Consider the following 25,841-nt stretch of genomic DNA (forward strand, 5'->3'; position numbering starts at 1 on the left):
TCTAAGGAACACCAACCCCCAAGATCCAGACATACTTTATCTCCAATGAATTGTGGCTGGAATCCTGCACACAGAGAATAGTCAAATCAACTCCCTGCGAAAAGCTATGCTACGGTTTGAAAAGAAGTTGGGGAAATGTGATGCAATGTTCTAAAATTTTACAACAGACTCACAAATGTTTCTCTGACTGTCCCTTCATTTTATTTTGCACTTACCAGCAGAGCTTTGTGGCACCAGGAGGAAGACAGCAAAGAGAAGGCAGAGAATCTTCATGGCTGAAAGTTTGCGGGAACTCAACACTGCTGAAGAGAAAATATCCCAAGTTAGAGAGGAGATGGAGAGTCCCTTTTAATGTGCAGCTGGGTGTTGTGCCATGTAGATCTCTTGACATTTTATTTTGAAACATTGCACATTTACTAAGTTTGTGCTGCAATTGGTTAATAATAACAATTATTATTCCGTCAGCTTCATAAACATTCCTGGGGAATTTCAGGAAACGACAGTTAAAAAATTCCTTTCCGTAAGTAGTTGCAATATGTATATTTTCACGGAGCAAACATCAACAGCATGACTGAAAATCCTTTGAAGACTATGGAATGCCTCCATTCACATTTCAATGAAGGTCCAACTGCTGAGAGAAAATGAAGACCACAACTGGACCTGGGAAGCTTTGGCAGTAAGGCTATTTCTACACTGCAGAGTTTTTGTGCAAAAACATGTATTTTATCACAAAAAGTCGCGGAGCGTCCGCACTGCAAGAGCATTTTTGTGCAAGTAAATTTACAGTAAATCAGTAGAACAGAGGGTTTTTTTGTTCAATAGTTATTCCTCTTTCTGTGAGGAATAAGCCTTTTGTGCAAGACCTCTTGAAGAAAAAGATGTGTATAGACGGGGATCTCCCTTTTTTTGTGTAAAAACCTCTATCGAAGAAAAGCACAGGTGCCCTGGTGGCCATTCTGTGCATAGCTATCAGCGCTGTCTTTTGAGAGAGCATCCATGCAGTCTGGACACTCTCTTGTGCAAAAGCACATCACTTTTTTGATGCGCATTTGCAGTGTGGTTGCGTTCTGGCGCAATAACCCTGCAGTTTGGACATAGCCTAAGCGTGTGCATATGTTTATTTATTTTGTACAATATTTAATGAATACTTTACATGCGTTTCAGGAAATTTAAATTTTCTTCCCCATCATCTTCTACCTCTTTACTCCCATTTCTGATCTTTTCTTAGCACCAAATAAAAAGTGATGCTGGAAACCTGTGAAATTTCCTTTTGTTTTCCTGCCTGCAGCAAACTGGCTGCACACCTGGCTTCCAAAGTAAATGTGCCTGACATCTGAACATGGGTCTTGGGTGTATAATAACCCCCCAGTATATTAGGTATTTAAGTTGCTGTAAATATGATGTACAGTATCATGTGTGGAATCCCGAACTAACCTACTTCAACTTACAGCACTTCCTAGAATGACTGCATTTTCCAGCCTCTACCCACGGGTGGACACAATTGGCTGGGAACTCAATGTTGCTGGAGAGAAAAGACCCCAAGTTAGAGAGGAGATGTACAGTCCCTATTAATGTGTGGCTGGTGATTGAGTCATGTAGATCTGTTGACATATCATTTTGAACCATTGCACATTCACAAAGTTTGTGCTGCAATTGATTAAAAAGAATGAGTATTATTCATCCAGCTCCACAAACATTCCTGGCGAATTTCAGTACAAGACAGTTAAAATATTCCTTTCCGTCAGCTGGTGCAAAATATAGTTTTCTGTCTAGCAAACATCAACTGCATGATTGGCAGTCCTTTGAAGACAGGAGGCAGAGAGGAACAGGAAAGAGAGGATGGGGGAAGGTAAGAAGGAGGGAAGAGAGACAGGAAACAGGAGCCTGCTTGGAGCTACTTGATTATCAGGGTCAAAAGGGGCAGCTGCTGTGGCTCGAACCTAGGAACATTAAATTATTACTGGAGCCACTGGTAATACTCAGGATTGGCAAGAGAAGGCTAATTCTCAGCCCTGCCCGTTCCTTCTGAATCCCCCCTGCTCTTCTAGAGGCTCAGATCTGACCCCCCACCTTACTAAGAGCCCCAGCAGATATGTTTCTGGCTCCTATTGATTCTTTCTGAGCACTGGCAACCTGGAGCTATGGAAGCACCAGTGGAAATAATGAGAGGTAGGGCCAGTTCCCCAGGATGTCAGTGCCAGAAATTGCTCAAACAGCACTAAGGATGTTCTTGTGTCCTGCAACTATGTCCACCTCCCTCCCTTCCTCTGTCCTCTTTCTTTCCTTCCCGTATATCTCCTCCCCTCTCCTCTCTTCCTTCCTCTCGTCTCTGTCCAGGCAGGACATTGCTTCAGCATTCAGGGGAGCGATGCAGCCCCGTCCTTCTCCCCACCTCCTGCCTCTAGCCGCTAGCATTAAATTCACCAGCACGCCCTTCCTCCAAACACCCAGTGACCTACATGATTTTAATGTCCCCCTGACCAGACAGATCAATGGCAGTGTGCTGTATTAGGAGGTGTCATGTAACATGTTTATGTGCATATCACTAGCCAATTCAATCTTCTGGGTCCAGAAATTAGGGTTTGCACAGCTGCTGGGTCTGCATTGCTCCCAGGAGAACCAATAGGTTGATGTGGGTGAGGAAACAGCTTTCATTGGGCCAGTTTCTGCTGATGGAAGACTCTAGCTTTTGATCTTACTCAGCTCTCTCAGAGTTGACGAAAAGCTCCAAGTAGACTTGAACATTTTAGAAGCTTTTTGTTATCCTTGTCTCTGCCATCATGGAGTGTTCCCTGATCTCAGTAGATTCACTTATATTTCGGCACTTCATTACATCTAATTTCTATGCATTGACATCTACTTCCGCTGTTGCCCAATTGTTTTTGGAACTCTTAATGCACTTTCTCTGCAGACTGGTACTGAGGAGACAAACACACTGTGCTCTCTTCAGGGAAACTGCTGCATCACAAGCACAGTCTGTGCACTTTAGTGGCAATAAACAAAGAAAATCATTGAAAGATGACAGGCAGCTGGGCCGACAGCCACAGGGAACATGGGGGCAAGGAGGGAAAGTCTTGACTTCACATGCCCAGAAGGGACGTAGCCTTGGGAAGAAGGGACGGGTCCGATGGCAGTCAGCCCTTAGCGCTGTCTGGAATGTGGAATTAGGCCTTCCTCACCAGTCCTGAGTGCTGTGTGGCCAGCGCTGCCACAGCATTTCAAACAGGTCCAGAGCTATCAACTCCTGCTGCTCCTACTGCAGCAGTGATAGCACCTAGGAGCTGTGGACTCCTTTGAAAAGCCGCTCCCCTATGCAACTTCCCCTTTTGCTCCTCCTTCGATAGGTCTGAATCCAGTCTCTGCCTAGCTGAGGCTGTGAGAAAATAAAAGATAAAAAACGGTAGGATTGAGACATGAGAAGACCCTAACCCAGGAGGGAAGCCTGGGATCCATTGCTGTCATGTGGTTCAATGTATTTTAGATGAAAGGGAAACCAGAACATTCCAGAGAGACTTAACTACCTCCTTATATATGGCAAGCCTTCAAGGTGTTAATATAGTTCTTTACCTTCTACAAGCCTTAAAAGCAATTACCACGGACTTTCAGCCTCAAATACCATAAAATTTAAAAACGATCAGTATAACACATAACTGTACAAAAGCAATTAATAGAAGATGCAGTTTACTACAAGAAGAAGAAGAATATACTATTTAAGCCTAGTTCACTAACAGCTTACCTGTCTTCTGCCTACAGTTGGAGTCAGGAGATTTGTGGTCACTTTGACGCTTATGCTTCGGGATGCTATTCCCTGCTGTGGCCGGTTTGAAGGGTCTTTTACTTCTAGTTACAATGAGCAGAACCTGTGGGTCAGTCCTGCTCACCACTGCCCATCAGTTCTTACTAAGCCCATTTTATAGCAAAGCAGGACATGGTTGTTCTAATAATAACTACCAATTAATTATGTAGCGTGTAATATGCTTATTATTATACCCTTATGGGTACATTCGGCTACTTGGGATATTGCAAAAGTATGTGCTTGCTTACAATTTTTTTATGTCAGTCTCTGCTTTTTGCTTATCAGAAATAAAATGTACCAGTTTACTCCCAGTTTTCTTGGCATGATCACACTGTGCTCTGCTAGATACGCATGACTGTGCCATAACTTTCTAGCCCATAAGAGCCCCAACCTTGCCTACATGCATCAGACTTGAGACAGGCCTGGGTTTTGCTTTGTTAGAGATCAGTTCTTTGAGGAAAGCAGATATTGTTGTTCTCCTTAAAACCTGACCATCTAGGCTCCTCTACACAACCTCTTCGATCATGTTGAGTCTACTGTGGGAGAGTGCTTGGTTGCCAACTTACCTACTCTTGAATTTGAGCCGCATGAGACACCATTTGACAGGTGTAGAGACACAGAGACAGCCATCAAAGCCTTTATCTTGCTATACATATTGGTGTGTGGTTCGATTTTTAGATCCAAGGGAAACCATGAAACTCCAGAGTAACTTAGCCACTTTATTATTTATTGGAAGCTTTAAGCAGTGAATTTAGTTTAAATTTTACAAGCTTTAAAAACAGTTATTATACCATTTAATCCTTAAATACTATAAATTAATGGGTAGCAGGTTTAAAACTAATAAAAAGAAGTTATTCTTCACACAGTGTGTAGTCAACATGTGGTACTCCTTGCCAGAGGAGGCTGTGAAGGCTAGAACTATAACAGAGTTTAAAGAGAAACTCGATAATTTCATGGAGGTTAGGTCCATAAAAGACAATTAGCCAGGGGATAGAAATGGTGTCCCTGGCCTCTGTTTGTCAGAGGCTGGAGAAGGATGGCAGGAGACAAATCGCTTGATCATTGTCTTCGGTCTACCCTTTCTGGGGCACCTGGTACTGGTCACTCTCAGCAGACAGGCTACTGGGCTAGATGGACCTTTGGTCTGACCCAGTACGGCCGTTCTTATATGAATTCTAAAGTAATTAATACAGTACAAATAATCCAAAGGCAATTAATAGATTATTATGATACCATAATTCAACCCAATTCACTTATACTTCACCCATATGCACCCTACATTACCAGGCAGGAGGTCTTGGTCCATTTGATTCCTACGCCTCGGAATGCCTTGCAACGGCATCGCCAGAGTGAAGGGTCTATTATCTAATCCTGCTCCTTACCTCACATCTGTTCTTCTAACTAAGCCCATTTTATAGCAAATCAAGTCTTGGTCATTCTAATAATATCTTTCAATCAACTGCATATTGTGTAAGATACCTATTAAGCCAATATTTGGGGTACATCCCGCTGCTCAGGATGTTGTAAACTAAGTGCTTAATTAACAGTTTTATGGCTGTATTTGGAATTTTCGCTTATCAAAAATGGGATGTGACAATACCAGGTTGTTTCTCGTCTTCTTGCTATGGTTTCACTGGGCCATGCAATTTCTCTATGATTGTGAAAGCAATCCTGCCTCACACAGCCGCCCCTGTCGTGTCTGCTTGGTTACACACACCAGACTTGCAAGCAGGCATCGGGTTTCCTTTCCTTGAGATCTGTACTTTGGACAAGGCCAGGAGAAGGCCTGAAAATTCAGACATCGTTGTTCTGGTCAAGGGAGGGCAGTTCAGACTCCCCTCCTCTACGTATACATAACAGTACAATTGAATGGGGTATAATGCTTAATAGTGCCCTAGCTCTGGGAAAATACCCTGCCAATACATTATACCAATCTTGCCCTGCTTCTCATTCTATACCAGGTGCCAGATTAAGCAACTGCTTCCTATGGTTTCTAATTGTAATGGATGCCTGCCTTTTTTTTATTGGCTAATTGCAAAGCTTGGCATAATATCACAAGTGATTGCCATTCCTGCCTACGTAGTCATATGTTTCAAAGTCTGCAGGAGTAATTTCAACACTCCTACCACCTTGTACAGAGGCTGGAGGGTGATGTGTTCTGTGTTAATAAGGGTGGAATGAAATCCAGCACTGTCCCCTTTCAAAACTTGATGATTTAGCGGCCCCAATTTGGTCACTCTGTTTTGCACTGTTTTCATGGCTATCAAATTCAGTATTTTAATACCCAGTCGGGCAACTTCCAGGACTGTTTCTAGGTCCCTATTTGTCCTTTGAATACCTTTCTTCTCCTGCATCCAGGGGATGAGCACGGGATTAGCCCATCTACTGCAGTTGGAATGCATTTAGGTGGATCTAAATGCAGTCTGTAAATCCAAAACTAACATTAGTTGATTAGTTGATCTCCAGGCTGGGGGAGACAACCGTTGTGAAAGGTGCCTGCTGGTGGAATCTCTCAGGCAGCAGGTGGGAGAGCTACAGGAGGAGGTGGCCAGGCTGAGGAGCATTCGAAGCCATGAGGAATTCCTGGACAGTATTCCTGTGGAGTCCACGGAGGTCACTGTCCTAGGATGTGGGACTGTTGACCAGCCACTTATGGAGGAGGCAGTGGTGCAGGGTGAGCAATGGCAGCTGGTTACTTCCGGCAGCAGGCAGTGTTCCACCCCTGCTCCTAACCCTCCCACTGTGTTGTTACATAACCGTTACACTTTACTTTCAGCAGGAGACAAGGAGTCACTCCCCACGGTGGAGGAGACCAGGCCTTGCACCACCAAGGTTGAGCAGTCTCCTGCCACCACTGCGAGGAGGAAACGTAGAGTAGTGGTGGTTGGAGACTCTCTTCTGAGGGGAACGGAGGCACCCATCTGTCGCCCTGACAGCTCATCTCGAGAGGTATGCTGTCTGCCAGGGGCCCGTATCCGAGATGTTACGGAGGCATTGTCGAGGATTATCCGGCCCTCTGACTACTACCCCATGCTACTCATCCACGTGGGCACAAATGATACTGCCAGGTGTGACACTGAGCGGATCAAGTGTGACTACAGGGCTTTGGGAGTACGGGTGAAGGAGTTTGGAGCGCAGGTGGTATTCTCTTCTATCCTTCCTGTCAAAGGTAGGGGCCCGGGCAGAGAGAGGTGCATCCTGGAGGTGAATGCCTGGCTGCGACGATGGTGTCGCCAGGAGGGATTCGGCTTCCTTGATCACGGGGTGCTCTTCCAGGAAGGACTGCTTGGCGGAGATGGAGTTCACCTTTCCAGGAGCGGGAAGGCCTTGTTTGGACACAGACTGGCTAACCTTGTGAGGAGGGCTTTAAACTAGGTTTGTCGGGGGCAGGTGAGCAAAGCCCACAGGTAAGTGCTGAATGTGCGGGACTGGGAGATGGGTTGGAAATGGGGGGGACTACGGCCTATAATGGCAAGGAGAAAGGAGGGTCAGGGCACAACAGGGAGGCAAGATCAAATCAGTATCTTAGATGCCTATATACAAATGCGAGAAGTATGGGTAATAAGCAGGAAGAACTGGAATTGCTAACCAATAAATACAACTATGATATCATTGGTATTACAGAAACCTGGTGGGATGGGACGCATGATTGGAATGTTGGTATGGAAGGGTACGGCTTGCTCAGGAAGGACAGACAGGGAAAAAAGGGAGGAGGGGTTGCCTTGTACACACTTGGACTGAAGTGGAGATGAACGTAGGAGATAGCTGTGTAGAGAGTCTCTGGGTTAAGCTAAAAGGGGTAAAAAACGAGGGTGATATCATGCTAGGAGTCTACTACAGGCCACCTAGCCAGGTGGAAGAGATGGATGAGGCCTTTTTTAAACAATTAACAAAACTATCCAAAGCCCAAGATTTGGTGGTGATGGGGGACTTCAACTATCCAGACATATGTTGGGAAACTAACACAGCGAGGCACAGGCTATCCAATAAGTTTCTGGACTGCATTGGAGACAACTTTCTGTTTCAGAAGGTTGAAAAAGCTACCAGAGGAGAAGCTGTTCTGGATTTGGTTTTAACAAATAGGGAGGAACTAGTTGAGAACTTGAAAGTGGAAGACAGTATAGGGGACAGTGATCACGAAATAATAGAGTTCATGATCTTAAGGAAAGGTAGAAGGGAGACCAGCACAATTGAGGTTATGGATTTCAGGAAGGCAGATTTTGATAAGCTCAGAGAACTTGTAGGTAAGGTCCCATGGGAAGCAAGACTGAAGGGAAAAACAACTGAGGAGAGTTGGAAGTATTTCAAAGGGACGTTGTTAAGGGCCCAAAAGCAAACAATTCCGCTGTGTAGGAAAGATAGAAAATATGGCAAAAGACCAGCTTGGCTTAACAAGGAGATCTTGCACAATCTCAAAATAAAAAAGGAGTCTCATAAAAAATGGAAACTAGGACAACTAACAAAGGATGAATATAGGCAAGCAACACGGGAATGCAGGGGCAAGATTAGAAAGGCAAAGGCACAAAATGAGATCAAACTAGCTACAGGCATAAAGGGAAACAAGAAGACCTTTTATAAATACATTAAAAGGAAGAGGAAGACTAAGGACAGGGTAGGCCCACTGCTTAGTGAGGAGGGAGAAGCAGTAACAGGGAACTTGGAAATGGCGGAGATGCTCAATGACTTCTTTGTTTCGGTCTTCACCGAGAAGTCTGGAGGTGTGCCTAACGTAGTGAATACAAGCAGAGAGAGGGTAAGTTTAGAAGATAGGATACACAAAGAACAAGTTAAAAATCACTTAGGAAAGTTAGATGTCAGCAAGTCACCAGGTCCTGATGAAATGCATCCCAGGATACTCAAGGAGCTGATAGAGGAGGTATCTGAGCCTTTAGCTATGATCTTTGAAAAATCATGGCAGACAGGGGAGATTCCAGAAGACTGGAAAAGGGCAAATATTGTGCCCATCTATAAAAAGGGGAATAAGAACAACCCAGGAAATTATAGACCGGTCAGTTTAACGTCTGTCCCAGGGAAGATAATGGAGCAGGTAATTAAGGAAATCGTATGCAAACACTTGGAAAGTAATAAAGTGATAGGGAATAGCCAGCATGGGTTTGTGAAGAACAAGTCATGCCAAACTAATCTGATAGCTTTCTTTGATAAGATAACGAGCCTTGTGGATAAGGGAGAAGCGGTGGATGTCATATACCTAGACTTTAGTAAGGCATTTGATACGGTCTCGCATGATATTCTTATTGATAAACTAGGCAAATATAACTTAGATAGGGCCACGATAAGGTGGGTGCATAATTGGCTGGATAACCGTAGTCAGAGAGTTGTTGTTAACGGTTCTAAATCCTGCTGGAAAGGGATAACAAGTGGAGTTCCTCAAGGGTCTGTTTTGGGACCCGTACTATTCAATATCTTCATCAATGATGTAGATATTGGGATAGAGAGTACTCTTATTAAGTTTGCAGATGATACCAAACTGGGTGGGGTTGCGACTTCTTTGGAGGATAGGGACATAATTCAAAATGATCTTAGCAAGTTAGAGAAATGGTCAGAGGTAAACAGGATGAGGTTTAATAAAGAGAAATGCAAAGTGCTCCACTTAGGAAGGAACAATCAGTTCCATACATACAAGATGGGAAGCGACTGTCTAGGAAGGAGCATGGCAGAAAGGGATCTAGGGGTCATAGTGGACCACAAGTTGAATATGAGTCAACAGTGTGATGCTGTTGCAAAAAAAGCAAATATGATTCTAGGTTGTATCAACAGGTGTGTTGTAAGCAAAACTCGTGAAGTCATTCTGCCGCTCTACTCTGCACTAGTTAGGCCTCAGCTGGAGTACTGTGTCCAGTTCTGGGCGCCACATTTCAAGAAAGATGTGGAGAAATTGGAAAGGGTACAGAGAAGAGCAACAAGAATGATTAAAGGTCTAGAGAACATGACCTATGAAGCCAGGCTTCATGAACTGGGCTTGTTTAGTTTGGAAAAAAGAAGATTAAGGGGGGACATGATAGCGGTTTTCAAATATCTAAAAGGGTGTCACAAGGAGGAAGGCGAAAATTTGTTCCTCTTGGTTTCTGAGGACAGGACAAGGAGTAATGGGCTTAAAGTGCAGCAGGGGAGGTTTAGATTGGACATTAGGAAAAAATTCCTAACTGTCAGGGTGGTCAAATATTGGAATAAATTGCCAAGGGAGGTGGTGGAATCTCCCTCTCTGGAGATATTTAAGAACAGGTTAGATAGACATCTGTCAGGGATGGTGTAGGTGGAGCTTGGTCCTGCCTTGAGGGCGGGGGGCTGGACTCGATGACCTCTCGAGGTCCCTTCCAGTCCTATTATTCTATGATTCTATGATTCTATGATTATTCTATGATTCTATGATTCTATGATTAGAGATACTGTCTGAGGTCCAGTTTACCCAGTAAGTAGATGGTTGCTAATGGAGGAGAGTGGTTCTTGACCCATACAGAAGTAGAGCCATGGAAGGACAGTGAAGCTGACAGATATCAGATGTGGAACAGGAATTCTTGTTTAAATTACAATATGTTTCACCTTCAAAATCTTTCATGACCCATCGGCATAGGATTAACAGCATCTACAGAGAATATATTAAGTGGTTAAAATTATTTTTTAAATGAGAGATAAAATAAAATAAAATAAAATAAAATTTCCCTCGATATGTGTCAGAAATAGGTGATATATTTTTCTTGTATAGCTGAACTGAAGACTTCCACAGTTAATCCCCATCTAGACTACCGCGCTGTGCCAACAATCAGGTGTTTGGCCCAGGCTGGTGGCCATTTTGATGTAAATGAAGCTGTAATTATTTAAATCACCGCTTCATTTCCCTTTGCTGAGTAAACTCATCCAGACACACCCTTAGTGACATGAGTGAATACTGGATTGCCCTCCCGTTTTGCCCCATAACAAACACCACCACCCTTACTCATAACTAGATAAGTAAAAACATACAATATTGATGCCTCACAAAAGTGGAAGCCAATGGCACTTGAAGGTGCCCAGATAATTCTGGGATTTGTTTTATTCTCTGTGTAAGAAGAGAGCAGGAAGTGACTGGACTAAAATTACATCCAGATACATTTCTGAAAATTTCTAAAGGAGCTGGACAGGCTTCGGTCACCTAAAACTTCTTTGTAATATTCATTCAAATCCTTGTAAAGCTTCGCTGATTCTGTATAACAATTCCCTGCCTCATTTTCTTCATTTTTCCTCCCTTTTCTGACCCTAGTACCAAATACAGCTGTCTGTCAATAAACAGAGGTTGCCAATTTCCTTGCTTGGCACTTTCTCACCAGAGAAAGGACAAGGGGGCTCTGGATGCTTATTAACTTCTAGGTATTAAGCAAATAATTTAGAAAAAACTGATAAAAGCTGAAATTACTTCACAAATGAGAGAGTTTATTGCTAACTCTTCTCCTAGCACTTTCTTTTACTCAGTCTAATTCCTCTGTCAGCCAGAGATACAACACCTAGGATTTGACAGATTTTAAGAGCTTAGCTCTAAATTCTTGTCAATTTTTGTAAATATATGACACTATTAAAATTAACTACAAATTTTCTGTTTCATTGTCATAGCTGAAAGTTCACTGCCTGTAGGAAGTTACTGTCTTGGTTGAAATTTGGCTCCTTAGAAGTCAATGGGGCTGTGTGTTCTTCTGCAAAAACACTAACATTCTCTCTTCTGATGCTCTCTTCTGGCAGAGTTTTTGCAAAAGAATTTTTGTGCAAAATCATGCCAGTGTAGATGTAGCCCCATGGGAGTCTTGTCATAGAATCTCATTGGGCCAGGATTACAGGTTGTGTCAAATGATTCTCTTCAGCCTATAGCAAAGAATTCTCCTCGTCCTGGTAAAAAACTGACAGAAGGGAAGAGAAATAGATTCACGGGGCCATCGGGTTTTGCAGGGGCCATGGTTCACAAAGGAATTCAGGGAACAATTCACCTTCAACAGTGACTTGGAAGCAAACTGTGTGTTTACAGGTCATGTACCTTTTTACACAATGTTGATTCTTATTTTTAAGGATAGGAAAGGGTCTGATTCAGTGGTTCCATTTCAGCCAGCTGGAATCAGAAAGGAATCCGGGGTGGGGTTATGCCCTGTGATGGGGTGAGTCCCCTACGCATTAGGCGGGAAGGGATTAACCCAACCGGGAGGGTAGAGGAGGCTATGCCCTGTGTAGCTTCCTGGGCATGCTCCAGCTGCTCTGGAATAAAAGAAGGTGACACAGGGCAGTTGGGGTGGACCACCAGAGGGGAAGGAGTTGGGCTTGGAGCTCCTGATCAGCTATTACCGCAGCCCCAGGAGGAGCAGTCCCTGCCACAGCCGCAGCGACAGTCCCGGCCCGGAAGGTCTGTTCCGAGGCCCTAACTCTCTGAGCCAGGCTCTGAAACTGGAACAATACCCAGGGACAGTAGGAAGGAGCCCAGGATGGGGGAGTGACCTCCAGGAGCTCAGCATGCTTCTGGGGGAGTCCCCACTGAGCAGGCATTGTACGCTATCACCGCCAACCGGGACCTAGGTGATAGTGCACCTAGGAATGGGAGGATCTGGGCCCACTACTGCCCCCACCTCACAGAAACCCAGCTCCCAGGGATGCCTACTAGTGAGCAAGGCTTTCAAGGGCATCCGTACCCTGAGGAGGGAGCAGAGTTTGTGACTAGACCAGAGAAGCCATATATACCCTAATAGGGACCAGGTTTGTGACTAGGCCAGAGAGGCTGTCTATACCTTAATAGGAGCACCAGATTTGTGACTAGGCTAGAGAGCCATATATACCCTAGGGGGGACCTGATTTATGACTAGGCCAGAGAGGCTGTATATACCCTGATAGGGGGATCAGATGTGTGACTAGGTCCGAGAGGCTATATACACCCTACTAGGGGAGGACCAGATTTGTGACTGTGTCTGACAGCCATTTATACCCTAATGAGGGCGAATTAATGTGGTGACTCGGCCAGAGAGGCCGTATTGACCCTAATAGAAGGGAATCAGATTTGAGATTAAAGCCTGCAAGAGCAAACTTTAGTGATCGTACTTTGCTTAGGTTGGAATTTTCCCAGCTTACTGAGTGAGGGCTTGAGCTGTTTTAGAAAGAACTTCCCTAGACAGTGAAGCCGGCCCTTCTGGCTGCAGACTGCTACCGGCAGGAGAGTTACATAAGCGACTGGGGTTTTTTTAAAAATGTTTCCTGTTCATATGCTGCAGGGTCATTGCAGAGACATTGCAAATCTTTAAAAATGACAGGATGACTTCCTAGGATGGCGGCTATTGTGAGTGTGGGCTGGGGGTTTTGTGTGCTCTATAGGAACTGGGGCCTGCTGAGACTGTTGGGCTGGACACGGAGAGAAGGGCTCTGTCAGCCTGGGGAGTCCTGGGGAAGTGGAGAGAAGGCCCCTCCTGGCAGGAGTTATTGGAGGACAGGGAGAGTGGCACTGTCACCCAGCCGGGAGGTTCAGGGGGAGAGAGAGAACCGCTGCCAGACACAGGTGGCCAGAGGGGAGAGAAAAGGCCAGTGCTGGCTGCGGAGGGCTGAGGGGAAATAGAAGTTCCTCGCCAGTAAAGGGGAGGTGAGGATGGAGGAGAAAAGTCCCCCACAGCAGACCCCCACCTTACTCTGAGCCCACGTAATCCTCCATACATTGACTCTCATATGTCCCCCCACCGATTGCCCCCGTCTCAGATTCCGAAGGCTCTGCCATGACGACTACATGTCCTCACCACCAGCCCTATGCCCTGAAGCACGTGGCCAACACTGGAAGTTTGCCTGAAGAATTTGGGATTTGGGCTGCCATTCTGATTCCTGCGCTGGATCCTGACTTGCTGACACACGTCCCTGTTTGGAGGATCATGTAGAAAAAAGGGGCCCTCATGATGGGGAGGTTTGGGAGGCGAGGGGAGCAGAGAGAGGACAAGCCTGCTCTTGAGCACTGCCAAGGGCTGTCAATCAGTCAAAGCACTCTCACACACACACATTTGGGCTACAACCTGCTACTTTTATTAAAAGAAGAAGAAGCTATTAGAGGTGACTCAAGGTCTCCCTTGTGAATTTTTAGGTGTGCGAAATTCTTTGCAGCCCAGAAGAAAAGTGTCCAATGGTGTTAGAAGCCAGGCGTCCTCTGCCAGATTTCCAGACATCCTGCATTCACAATCTCTGCTGATAACGCTCACTGTTCAAGCTACAAAAAAGAAAAACTTTCACACTCTGGCTTTACATACACTAAAACAAGAACAAGAGAAAATTTCATTTCAAATGCATTGTGGAGTAGGAATTTCCCCACTACTGAACGGTGAGTGCAGATACCTCTGGCTAATGCCAGAGCAGGGGATTTATTTTCCAGACTGCAACATGCTGCTACAAACTTTTAATGGACACAGTCAGTTCTATAAAAAAACAAGAACTGGCTGCCCACCTGGCTCCCACAGTAAATGTGCCTGACATCTGAACATGGGTATCCCCTCCTTATACATCTAACTCTCCAGTAAAGAAAGCAGAGTCTCAATCGTAAAGTGACAGCCACAACCAATGAAGTACCTGGGGGTATGTCTACATTACCCTCCTAGTACGAAATAGGAGGGTAATGTAGGCATACCACAATTGCAAATGAAGCCCGGGATTTGAAAAATGGCGGCTCCCTGCTTATGCAAATGAAGCCCGGGAAATTCAAATCCCGGGCTTCATTTGCAAGTGCAGTATGCCTAGTTTACCCTGCTAGTTCGAACTAGCGGGGTAGTGTACACATACCCTGGGTGATTAATAACCCCCTAGGAAATTAGATATTTAAGTTGCAGTAAAAATGATGTACAGTGTCATGTGTGGAATCCTGAACTTACCACGTTCTTTACACAGCACTTAGTGTTATAGTCGCAATATCCCATCCATATAGTAGGGGGTACACATTCTACGGAACACCAACCCCCAAGATCCAGACATACTTTATCTCCAATGAATTGTGGCTGGAATCCTGCACACAGAGAATAGTCAAATCAACTCCCTGCAAAAAGCTATGCTACTGTTTGAAAAGAAGTTGGGGAAATATGATGCAATGTTCTAAAATTTTACAACAGACTCACAAATGTTTCTCTGACTGTCCCTTCATTTCATTATGCACTTACCAGCAGAGCTTTGTGGCACCAGGATGAAGACAGCAAAGAGAAGGCAGAGAATCTTCATGGCTGAAAGTTTGTGGGAACTCAACACTGCTGAAGAGAAAATATCCCAAGTTAGAGAGGAGATGGAGAGTCCCTTTTAATGTGCAGCTGGGAGTTGTGCCATGTAGATCTCTTGACATTTCATTTTGAAACATTGCACATTTACTAAGTTTGTGCTGCAATTGGTTAATAATAACAATTATTATTCCGTCAGCTCCATAAACATTCCTGGGGAATTTCAGGAAACGACAGTTAAAAAATTCCTTTCCGTAAGTAGTTGCAATATGTATATTTTCACGGAGCAAACATCAACAGCATGACTGAAAATCCTTTGAAGACTATGGAATGCCTCCATTCACATTTCAATGAAGGTCCAACTGCTGAGAGAAAATGAAGACCACAACTGGACCTGGGAAGCTTTGGCAGTAAGGCTATTTCTACACTGCAGAGTTTTTGTGCAAAAACATGTATTTTACCACGAAAAGTCGCGGAGCGTCCGCACTGCAAGAGCATTTTTGTGCAAGTAAATTTACAGTAAATCAGTAGAACAGAGGGTTTTTTTGTTCAATAGTTATTCCTCTTTCTGTGAGGAATAAGCCTTTTGCGCAAGACCTCTTGCAGAAAAAGAAGTATATAGACGGGGATCTCCCTTTTTTTGTGTAAAGACCTCTATCGAAGAAAAGCACAGGTGCCCTGGTGGCCATTCTGTGGATAGCTATCAGCGCTGTCTTTTGAAAGAGCATCCATGCAGTCTGGACACTCTCTTGTGCAAAAGCACATCACTTTTTTGATGCGCATTTGCAGTGTGGTTGCGTTTCAGGAAATTTAAATTTTCTTCCCCATCATCTTCTACCTCTTTACTCCCATTTCTGATCTTTTCTTAGCACCAAATAAAAAGTGATGCTGGAAACCTGTGAAATTTCCTTTTGTTTTCCTGCCTGCAGCAAACTGGCTGCACACCTGGCTTCCAAAGTAAATGTGCCTGACATCTGAACATGGGTCTTGGGTGTATAATAACCCCCCAGTATATTAGGTATTTAAGTTGCTGTAAATATGATGTACAGTATCATGTGTGGAATCCCAAACTTACCTCCTTCAACTTACAGCACTTCCTAGAATGACTGCATTTTCCAGCCTCTACCCACGGGTGGACACAATTTTTTTTGCAATAACCTTTATCACCCATACATGCAGCGTTCTCATATGTTAGAATCCTAAATCCTGCATAGGGAAAAGAGTCAAATCAAGTTTCTGTTAATATGCATGCTATGATTTAGAAAAAAAAGTTGGGAGAATATGATACAACGTTCTAAAGTCTTAGAACAGACTCAGAAACGTTTCTCTGTATTGTTCCTCCATTTCATTATGCTCTTACCAGCAGAGCTTTGCGTCACCAGGAGGAGGACACCTAAGAGAAAGTAAAGAATCTTCATGGCTGAAGGTTGGCTGGGAACTCAATGTTGCTGGAGAGAAAAGACCCCAATTTAGAGAGGAGATGTACAGTCCCTATTAATGTGTGGCTGGTGATTGGGTCATGTAGATCTGTTGACATATCATTTTGAACCATTGCACATTCACAAAGTTTGTGCTGCAATTGATTAAAAAGAATGAGTATTATTCATCCAGCTCCACAAACATTCCTGGAGAATTTCAGTACAAGACAGTTAAAAAATTCCTTTCCGTCAGGTGGTGCAAAATATAGTTTTCTGTCTAGCAAACATTAACTGCATGATTGGCAGTCCTTTGAAGACGGGAGGCAGAGAGGAACAGAAAAGAGAGGAAGGGGGAAGATAAGAAGGAGGGAAGAGAGACAGGAAACAGGAGCCTGCTTGGAGCTGCTTGATTATCAGGGGCAAAAGGGGCAGCTGCTGTGGCTCGAACCTAGGAACATTAAATTATTACTGGAGCCACTGGTAATACTCAGGATTGGCAAGAGAAGGCTAATTCTCAGCCCTACCCGTTCCTTCTGAATCCCCCCTGCTCTTCTAGAGGCTCAGATCTGACCCCCCACCTTGCTAAGAGCCCCAGCAGATATGTTTCTGGCTCCTATTGATTCTTTCTGAGCACTGGCAACCTGGAGCTATGGAAGCACCAGTGGAAATAATGAGGGGTAGGGCCAGTTCCCCAGGATGTCAGTGCCAGAAATTGCTCAAACAGCACTAAGGATGTTCTTGTGTCCTGCAACTATGTCCACCTCCCTCCCTTCCTCTGTCCTCTTTCTTTCCTTCCCGTATATCTCCTCCCCTCTCCTCTCTTCCTTCCTCTCGTCTCTGTCCAGGCAGGACATTGCTTCAGCATTCAGGGGAGCGATGCAGCCTCGTCCTTCTCCCCACCTCCTGCCTCTAGCCGCTAGCATTAAATTCACCAGCACTCCCTTCCTCCAAACACCCAGTGACCTACATGATTTTAATGTCCCCCTGACCAGACAGATCAATGGCAGTGTGCTGTATTAGGAGGTGTCATGTAACATGTTGATGTGCATATCACTAGCCAATTCAATCTTCTGGGTCCAGAAATTAGGGTTTGCACAGCTGCTGGGTCTGCATTGCTCCCAGGAGAACCAATAGGTTGATGTGGGTGAGGAAACAGCTTTCATTGGGCCAGCTTCTGCTGATGGAAGACTCTAGCTTTTGACCTTACTCAGCTCTCTCAGAGTAGAAGAAAAGCTCCAAGTAGACTTGAACATTTTAGAAACTCTTTTCTTCCTGAAATACTTTAAATAAGGTCTTTTTTATCCTTGTCTCTGCCATCATGGAGTGTTCCCTGATCTCAGTAGATTCACTTATATTTCGGCACTTCATTACATCTAATTTCTATGCATTGACATCTACTTCCGCTGTTGCCCAATTGTTTTTGGAACTCTTAATGCATTTTCTCTGCAGACTGGTACTGAGGAGACAAACACACTGTGCTCTCTTCAGGGAAACTGCTGCATCACAAGCACAGTCTGTGCACTTTAGTGGCAATAAACAAAGAAAATCATTGAAAGATGACAGGCAGCTGGGCCGACAGCCACAGGGAACATGGGGGCAAGGAGGGAAAGTCTTGACTTCACATGCCCAGAAGGGACGTAGCCTTGGGAAGAAGGGACGGGTCCGATGGCAGCCAGCCCTTAGCGCTGTCTGGAATGTGGAATTAGGCCTTCCTCACCAGTCCTGAGTGCTGTGTGGCCAGCGCTGCCACAGCATTTCAAACAGGTCCAGAGCTATCAACTCCTGCTGCTCCTACTGCAGCAGTGATGGCACCTAGGAGCTGTGGACTCCTTTGAAAAGCCGCTCCCCTATGCAACTTACCCTTTTGCTCCTCCTTCGATAGGCCTGAATCCAGTCTCTGCGTAGCTGAGGCTGTGAGAAAATAAAAGATAAAAAATGGTAGGGCTTAGACATGAGAAGACCCTAACCCAGGAGGGAAGCCTGGGATCCATTGCTGTCATGTGGTTCAATGTATTTTAGATCCAAGGGAAACCAGAACATTCCAGAGAGACTTAACTACCTCCTTATATATTGCAAGCCTTCAAGGTGTTAATATAGTCCTTTACCTTCTACAAGCCTTAAAAGCAATTACCACGGAATTTCAGCCTCAAATACCATAAAATTTAAAAACGATCAGTATAACACATAACTGTACAAAAGCAATTAATAGAAGGTGCACTTTACTACCAGAAGAAGAAGAATATACTATTTAAGCCTAGTTCACTAACAGCTTACCTGTCTTCTGCCTACAGTTGGAGGCAGGAGATTTGTGGTCACTTTGACGCTTATGCTTCGGGATGCTATTCCCTGCTGTGGCCGGTTTGAAGGGTCTTTTACTTCCAGTTACAATGAGCAGAACCTGTGGGTCAGTCCTGCTCACCACTGCCCATCAGTTCTTACTAAGCCTATTTTATAGCAAAGCAGGACATGGTTGTTCTAATAATAACTACCAATTAATTATGTAGCATGTAATATGCTTATTATTATACCCTTATGGGTACATTCGGCTACTTGGGATATTGTAAAAGTATGTGCTTGCTTACAATTTTTTTATGTCAGTCTCTGCTTTTTCTTATCAGAAATAAAATGTACCAGTTTACTCCCAGTTTTCTTGGCATGATCACACTGTGCTCTGCTAGATACGCATGACTGTGCCATAACTTTCTAGCCCATAAGAGCCCCAACCTTGCCTACATGCATCAGACTTGAGACAGGCCTGGGTTTTGCTTTGTTAGAGATCAGTTCTTTGAGGAAAGCAGATATTGTTGTTCTCCTTAAAACTTGACCATCTAGGCTCCTCTACACAGCCTCTACGATCATGTTGAGTCTACTGTGGTAGAGTGCTTGGTTGCCAACTTACCTACTCTTGAATTTGAGCCGCATGAGACACCATTTGACAGGTGTAGAGACACAGAGACAGCCATCAAAGCCTTTATTTTGCTATACACATTGGTGTGTGGTTCGATTTTTAGATCCAAGGGAAACCATGAAACTCCAGAGTAACTTAGCCACTTTATTATTTATTGGAAGCTTTAAGCAGTGAATTTAGTTTAAATTTTACAAGCTTTAAAAACAGTTATTATACCATTTAATCCTTAAGTACTATAAATTAATGGGTAGCAGGTTTAAAACTAATAAAAAGAAGTTATTCTTCACACAGTGTGTAGTCAACATGTGGTACTCCTTGCCAGAGGAGTCTGTGAAGGCTAGAACTATAACAGAGTTTAAAGAGAAACTCGATAATTTCATGGAGGTTAGGTCCATAAAAGACAATTAGCCAGGGGATAGAAATGGTGTCCCTGGCCTCTGTTTGTCAGAGGCTGGAGAAGGATGGCAGGAGACAAATCGCTTGATCATTGTCTTCGGTCCACCCTCTCTGGGGCACCTGGTACTGGTCACTGTCAGCAGACAGGCTACTGGGCTAGATGGACCTTTGGTCTGACCCAGTACGGCCGTTCTTATATAAATTCTAAAGTAATTAATACAGTACAAATAATCCAAAGGCAATTAATAGATTATTATGATACCATAATTAAACCCAGTTCACTTATACTTCACCCATATGCACCCTACATTACCAGGCAGGAGGTCTTGGTCCCTTTGATTGCTATGCCTCAGAATACCTTGCAATGGCATCGCCAGAGTGAAGGGTCTATTATCTAATCCTGCTCCTTACCTCTCATCTCTTCTTCTAACTAAGCCCGTTTTATAGCAAAGCAAGTCTTGGTCATTCTAATAATATCTTTCAATCAACTGCATATTGTGTAAGATACCTGTTAAGCCAATATTTGGGGTACATCCTGCTGCTCAGGATGTTGTAAACTAAGTGCTTAATTAACAGTTTTATGGCTGTATTTGGAATTTTCGCTTATCAAAAATGGGATGTGACAATACCAGGTTGTTTCTCGTCTTCTTGCTATGGTTTCACTGGGCCATGCAATTTCTCTATGATTGTGAAAGCAATCCTGCCTCACACAGCCGCCCCTGTCGTGTCTGCTTGGTTACACACACCAGACTTGCAAGCAGGCGTCGGGTTTCCTTTCCTTGAGATCTGTACTTTGGACAAGGCCAGGACAAGGCCTGAAAATTCAGACATCGTTGTTCTGGTCAAGGGAGGGCAGTTCAGACTCCCCTCCTCTACGTATACATAACAATACCATTGAATGGGGTATAATGCTTAATAGTGCCCTAGCTCTGGGAAAATACCCTGCCTATACATTATACCAATATTGCCATGCTTCTCATTCTATATCGGCTGCCAGATTAAGCAACTGCTTCCTATGGTATCTAATTGTAATGGACGCCTGCCTTTTTTTTATTGGCTAATTGCAAAGGTTTGCATACTAACACAAGCAATGGGCATTCCTTCCTCGGTAGTCATACCTTTTAAGGATTGCAGGAGCAATTCAAACACTCTTACCACTTTGTACAGAGGCTGGAGAGTGACGTGGAGAGTGTTAATACGGGTGGAATGAAATCGAGGACAGTCCCTTTTCAAAACTTGATGATTTAGCTGCCCCAATTTGGTCACTCTGTTCTGCACTGTTTTCATGGCTATCAAATTTAGTATTTTAATATCCAGTAGGACAACTTCCAGGACTGCTTCTAGGTCCCTCTTTGTCCTTTGAATACCTTTCTTCTCCTGCATCCTGGTTATGAGCACGGGATTAGCCCATCTACTGCAGTTGGGATGCATTTAGGTGGATCTAAATGCAGTCTGTAAATCCAAAACTAACATTAGAGATACTGTCTGAGGTCCAGTTTACCCAGTAAGTAGATGGTTGCTAATGGAGGAGAGTGGTTCTTGACCCATACAGAAGTAGAGCCATGGAAGGACAGTGAAGCTGACAGATATCAGATGTGGAACAGGAATTCTTGTTTAAATTACAATATGTTTCACCTTCAAAATCTTTCATGACCCATCGGCATAGGATTAACAGCATCTACAGAGAATATATTAAGTGGTTAAAATTATTTTTTAAATGAGAGATAAACTAAAATAAAATAAAACTTCCCTCGATGTGTGTCAGAAATAGGTGATATATTTTTCTTGTATAGCTGAACTAAAGACTTGCACAGTTAATCCCCATCTAGTCTACTGCGCTGTGCCAACAATCAGCTGTTTGGCCCAGGCTCGTGGCCATTTTGATGTAAATGAAGCTGTGATTCATTTCCCTTTGCTGAGTAAACTCATCTACATGGCTCCATCGATGGAGCCATGTAGTCCAGACACACGCTTAGTGACATGAGTGAATACTGGATTGCCCTCCCGTTTTGACCCATAACAAACACCACCGCCCTTACTCATAACTATATAAGTAAAAACATACAATATTGATGCCTCACAAAAGTGGAAGCCAATTGCACTTGAAGGTGCCCAGATAATTCTGGGATTTTTTTATTCTCTGTGGAAGAAGAGAGCAGGAAGTGACTGGACTAAAATTACATCCAGATACATTTCTGAAAATTTCTAAAGGAGCTGGACAGGCTTCGGTCACCTAAAACTTCTTTGTAATGTTCATTCAAACCCTTGTAAAGCTTATCTGATTCTGTATAACAATTCCCTGCCTCATCTTCTTCATTTTTCCGCCCTTTTCTGACCCTAGTACCAAATACAGCTGTCTGTCAATAAATAGAGGTTACCAATTTCCTTGCTTGGCACTTTCTCACCAGAGAAAGGACAAGGGGGCTCTGGATGCTTATTAACTTCTATGCATAAAACATATAATTTAGAAAAAACTGATAAAACATGAAATTACTTCACAAATGAGAGAGTTTATGGCTAACTTTTCTCCTAGCTCTTTCTTTTACTCAGTCTAATTCCTCGGTCAGCCAGAGATACAACACCTAGGATTTGACAGATTTTAAGAGCTTAGCTCTAATTCTTGTCAATTTTTGTAAATATATGACACTATTAAAATTACATTAACTACACATTTTCTGTTTCATTGTCATAGCTGAAAGTTCACTGCCTGTAGGAAGTTACTGTCTTGGTTGAAATTTGGCTCCTTACAAGTCAATGGGGCTGTGTCTACATTGGTGCGATCTTGCACAAAAGCACCTGCCTGTCTACACTGGCCACAACACTGACATTCTAGTGCATGAAATCAGTGCTTCTTGCGCAAGAACTATGATGCTCCCGCTCAGGAATAAGCCCTCTTGCACAACTGTTCTTGCGCAAGAGGCCAGAGTAGTCAGGCAACATGAATTGCGCAAAGGCACATGCCAGTGTAGATGCTCTCTTCTGGAAGAGTTTTTGCACAAGAACTCTTCCGCAAAAGAATTTTTGTGCAAAATCATGCCAGTGTAGACGTAGCCCCATGGGAGTCTTGTCATAGAATCTCATTGGGCCAGGATTACAGGTTGTGTCAAATGATTCTCCTCAGCCTGTAGCAAAGAATTCTCCTTGGCCTGGTAAAAAACTGACAGAAGGGAAGAGAAATAGATTCACGGGTCCATCGGGTTTTGCAGGGGCCATCGTTCACAAAGGAATTCAGGGAACAATTCACCTTCAACAGTGACTTGGAAGCAAGCTGTGTGTTTACAGGTCATGTACCTTTTTACACAATGTTGATTCTTATTCTTAAGGATAGGAAAGGTCTGATTCAGTGGTTCCATTGCAGCCAGCTGGAATCAGAAGGGAATCTGGAGTGGGGTTATGCCCTGTGATGGGGTGAGTCCCCTCCACATTAGGCGGGAAGGGATTAACCCAGCCGGGAGGGTAGAGGAGGCTATGCCCCGTGTAGCTTCCTGGGCATGCTCCAGCTGCTCTGGAATAAAAGAATAAAAGAAGGCGACACAGGGTAGTTGGGGTGGACCACCAGAGAGGAAGGAGTTGGGCTTGGAGCTCCTGATCAGCTATTACTGCAGCCCCAAGAGGAGCAGTTCCTGCCGCAGCCGCAGCGACAGTCCCGGCCCGGAAGGTCTGTTCCGAGGCCCTAACTCTCTGAGCCAGGCCCTGGAACTGGAACAATACCCAGGGACAGTAGGAAGGAGCCCAGGGTGGGGGAGTGACCTCCAGGAGCTCAGCACGCTTCCGGGGGAGTCCCCACTGAGCAGGCAGTGTGTGCTATCACCGCCAACCGGGCCCTAGTCTGGGACTTGGTGGAATGGGAGGGTCCGGGCCCCCTACTGCCCCCACCTCACAGAAACCCAGCTCCCAGGGATGCCTACTAGTGAGCAAGGCCTTCAAGGGCATCCGTACCCTGAGGAGGGAGCAGAGTTTGTGACTAGACCAGAGAAGCCATATATACCCTAATAGGGACCAGGTTTGTGACTAGGCCAGAGAGGCTGTATATACCCTAACAGGGGCACCAGATTTGTGACTAGACTAGAGAGCCATATATACCCTAGGGGGGGCCTTCTGGCTGCAGACTGCTACCAGCAGGAGAGTTACATAATTGACTGGGGTTTTTTAAAAAAATGTTTCCTGTTCATATGCTCCAGGCTCATTGCAGAGACATTGCAAATCTTTAAAAATGACAGGATGACTTCCTAGAATGGCGGCTATTGTGAGTGTGGGCTGGGGGTTTTGTGTGCTCTATAGGAACTGGGGCCTGCTGAGACTGTTGGGCTGGACACGGAGAGAAGGGCTCTGTCAGCCTGGGGAGTCCTGGGGAAGTGGAGAGAAGGCCCCTCCTGGCAGGAGTTATTGGAGGACAGGGAGAGTGGCACTGTCACCCAGCCGGGAGGTTCAGGGGGAGAGAGAGAACCGCTGCCAGACACAGGTGGCCAGAGGGGAGAGAAAAGGCCAGCGCTGGCTGCGGAGGGCTGAGGGGAAACAGAAGTTCCTTGCAAGAAAAGGGGAGGTGGGGATGGAGGAGAAAAGTCCCCCCACAGGAGACCCCCTCCTTACCCTGAGCCCACGTAATCCTCCATACATTGACTCTCATATGTCCCCCCACCGATTGCCCCTGTCTCAGATTCCGAAGGCCCTGCCATGACGACTACATGTCCTCACCACCAGCCCTATGCCCTGAAGCACGTGACCAACACTGGAAGTTTGCCTGAAGCATTTGGGATTTGTGCTGCCATTCTGATTCCTGTGCTGGAACCTGACTTGCTGACACACGTCCCTGTCTGGAGGATCATGTAGAAAAAAGGAACCATCATGATGGGGAGGTTTGGGAGGCGAGGGGAGCAGAGAGAGGACAAGCCTGCTCTTGAGCACTGCCAAGGGCTGTCAATCAGTCAAAGCACTCACACACACACATTTGGGCTACAACCTGCTACTTTTATTAAAAGGAGAAGAAGAAGCTATTAGAGGTGACACAAGGTCTCCCTTGTGAATTTTTAGGTGTGCGAAATTCTTTACAGCCCAGAAGAAAAGTGTCCAATGACGTTAGAAGCCAGGCGTCCTCTGCCAGATTCCCAGACATCCTGCATTAACAATCTCTGCTGCTAACGCTCACTGTCCAGCCTACAAAAAAGAAAAACTTTCACACTCTGGCTTTACATACACTAAAACAAGAACAAGAGAAAATTTCATTTCAAATGCATTGTGGAGTAGGAATTTCCCCACTACTGAACGGAGAGTGCACATACCTCTGGCTAATGCCAGAGCAGGGGATTTATTTTCCAGACTGCAACATGCTGCTACAAACTTTTAATGGGCACAGACAGTTCTATCCAAAAACAAGAACTGGCTGCCCACCTGGCTCCCACAGTAAATGTGCCTGACATCTGAACATGGGTATCCCCTCCTTATACATCTAACTCTCCAGTAAAGAAAGCAGAGTCTCAAACTTAAAGTGACAGCCACAACCAATGAAGTACCTGGGTGATTAATTACCCCCTAGGAAATTAGATATTTAAATTGCAGTAAAAATGATTTACAGTATCATGTGTGGAATCCTGAACTTACCGAGTCCTTTACACAGCACTTCTTTTTATTGTCGCAATATCCCTTCCATATAGTAGGGGGGATACATTCTAAGGAACACCAACCCCCAAGATCCAGACATACATTATATCCATTGTCTCGTGGCTGGAATCCTGAACACAGAGAATAGTCAAATCAACTCCCTGCTAAAATCTATGCTACGGTTTGAAAAGAAGTTGGGGAAATGTGATGCAATGTTCTAAAATCTTACAACAGACTCACAAATGTTTCTCTGACTGTCCCTTCATTTTATTATGCTCTTACCAGGAGAGCTTCGTGGCACTAGGAGGAAGACAGCAAAGAGAAGGCAGAGAATCTTCATAGCTGAAGGTTGGCGGGAACTCAACACTGCTGAAGAGACAAGATCCCAAGTTAGAGAGAAGATGTAGAGTCCCTATTAATGTGCAGCTGGGGGTTTTGCCATGTAGATCTCTTGAAATTTCATTTTGAAACATTCCACTTTTACTAAGTTTGTGCTGCAACAGGTTAACAGTAACAATAATTATTTGTTC

General features: G+C 44.5%; 1 long non-coding RNA gene across 1 annotated transcript; it reads right to left on the minus strand.

The window, feature by feature from the left end:
• Positions 1 to 24,660: 24,660 nt before the first annotated feature.
• Positions 24,661 to 25,451, minus strand: LOC142827549 (uncharacterized). The gene is made up of 2 exons (XR_012902219.1): positions 25,312 to 25,451; positions 24,661 to 24,867 (listed from the first exon to the last, which is right to left on the minus strand). It is a non-coding gene; the product is annotated as an uncharacterized LOC142827549 (long non-coding RNA).
• Between the last annotated feature and the right edge of the window lie 390 nt (positions 25,452 to 25,841).

Source organism: Pelodiscus sinensis, chromosome 3, assembly GCF_049634645.1.
Source record: "Pelodiscus sinensis isolate JC-2024 chromosome 3, ASM4963464v1, whole genome shotgun sequence".
Taxonomy (NCBI): domain Eukaryota; kingdom Metazoa; phylum Chordata; order Testudines; family Trionychidae; genus Pelodiscus; species Pelodiscus sinensis.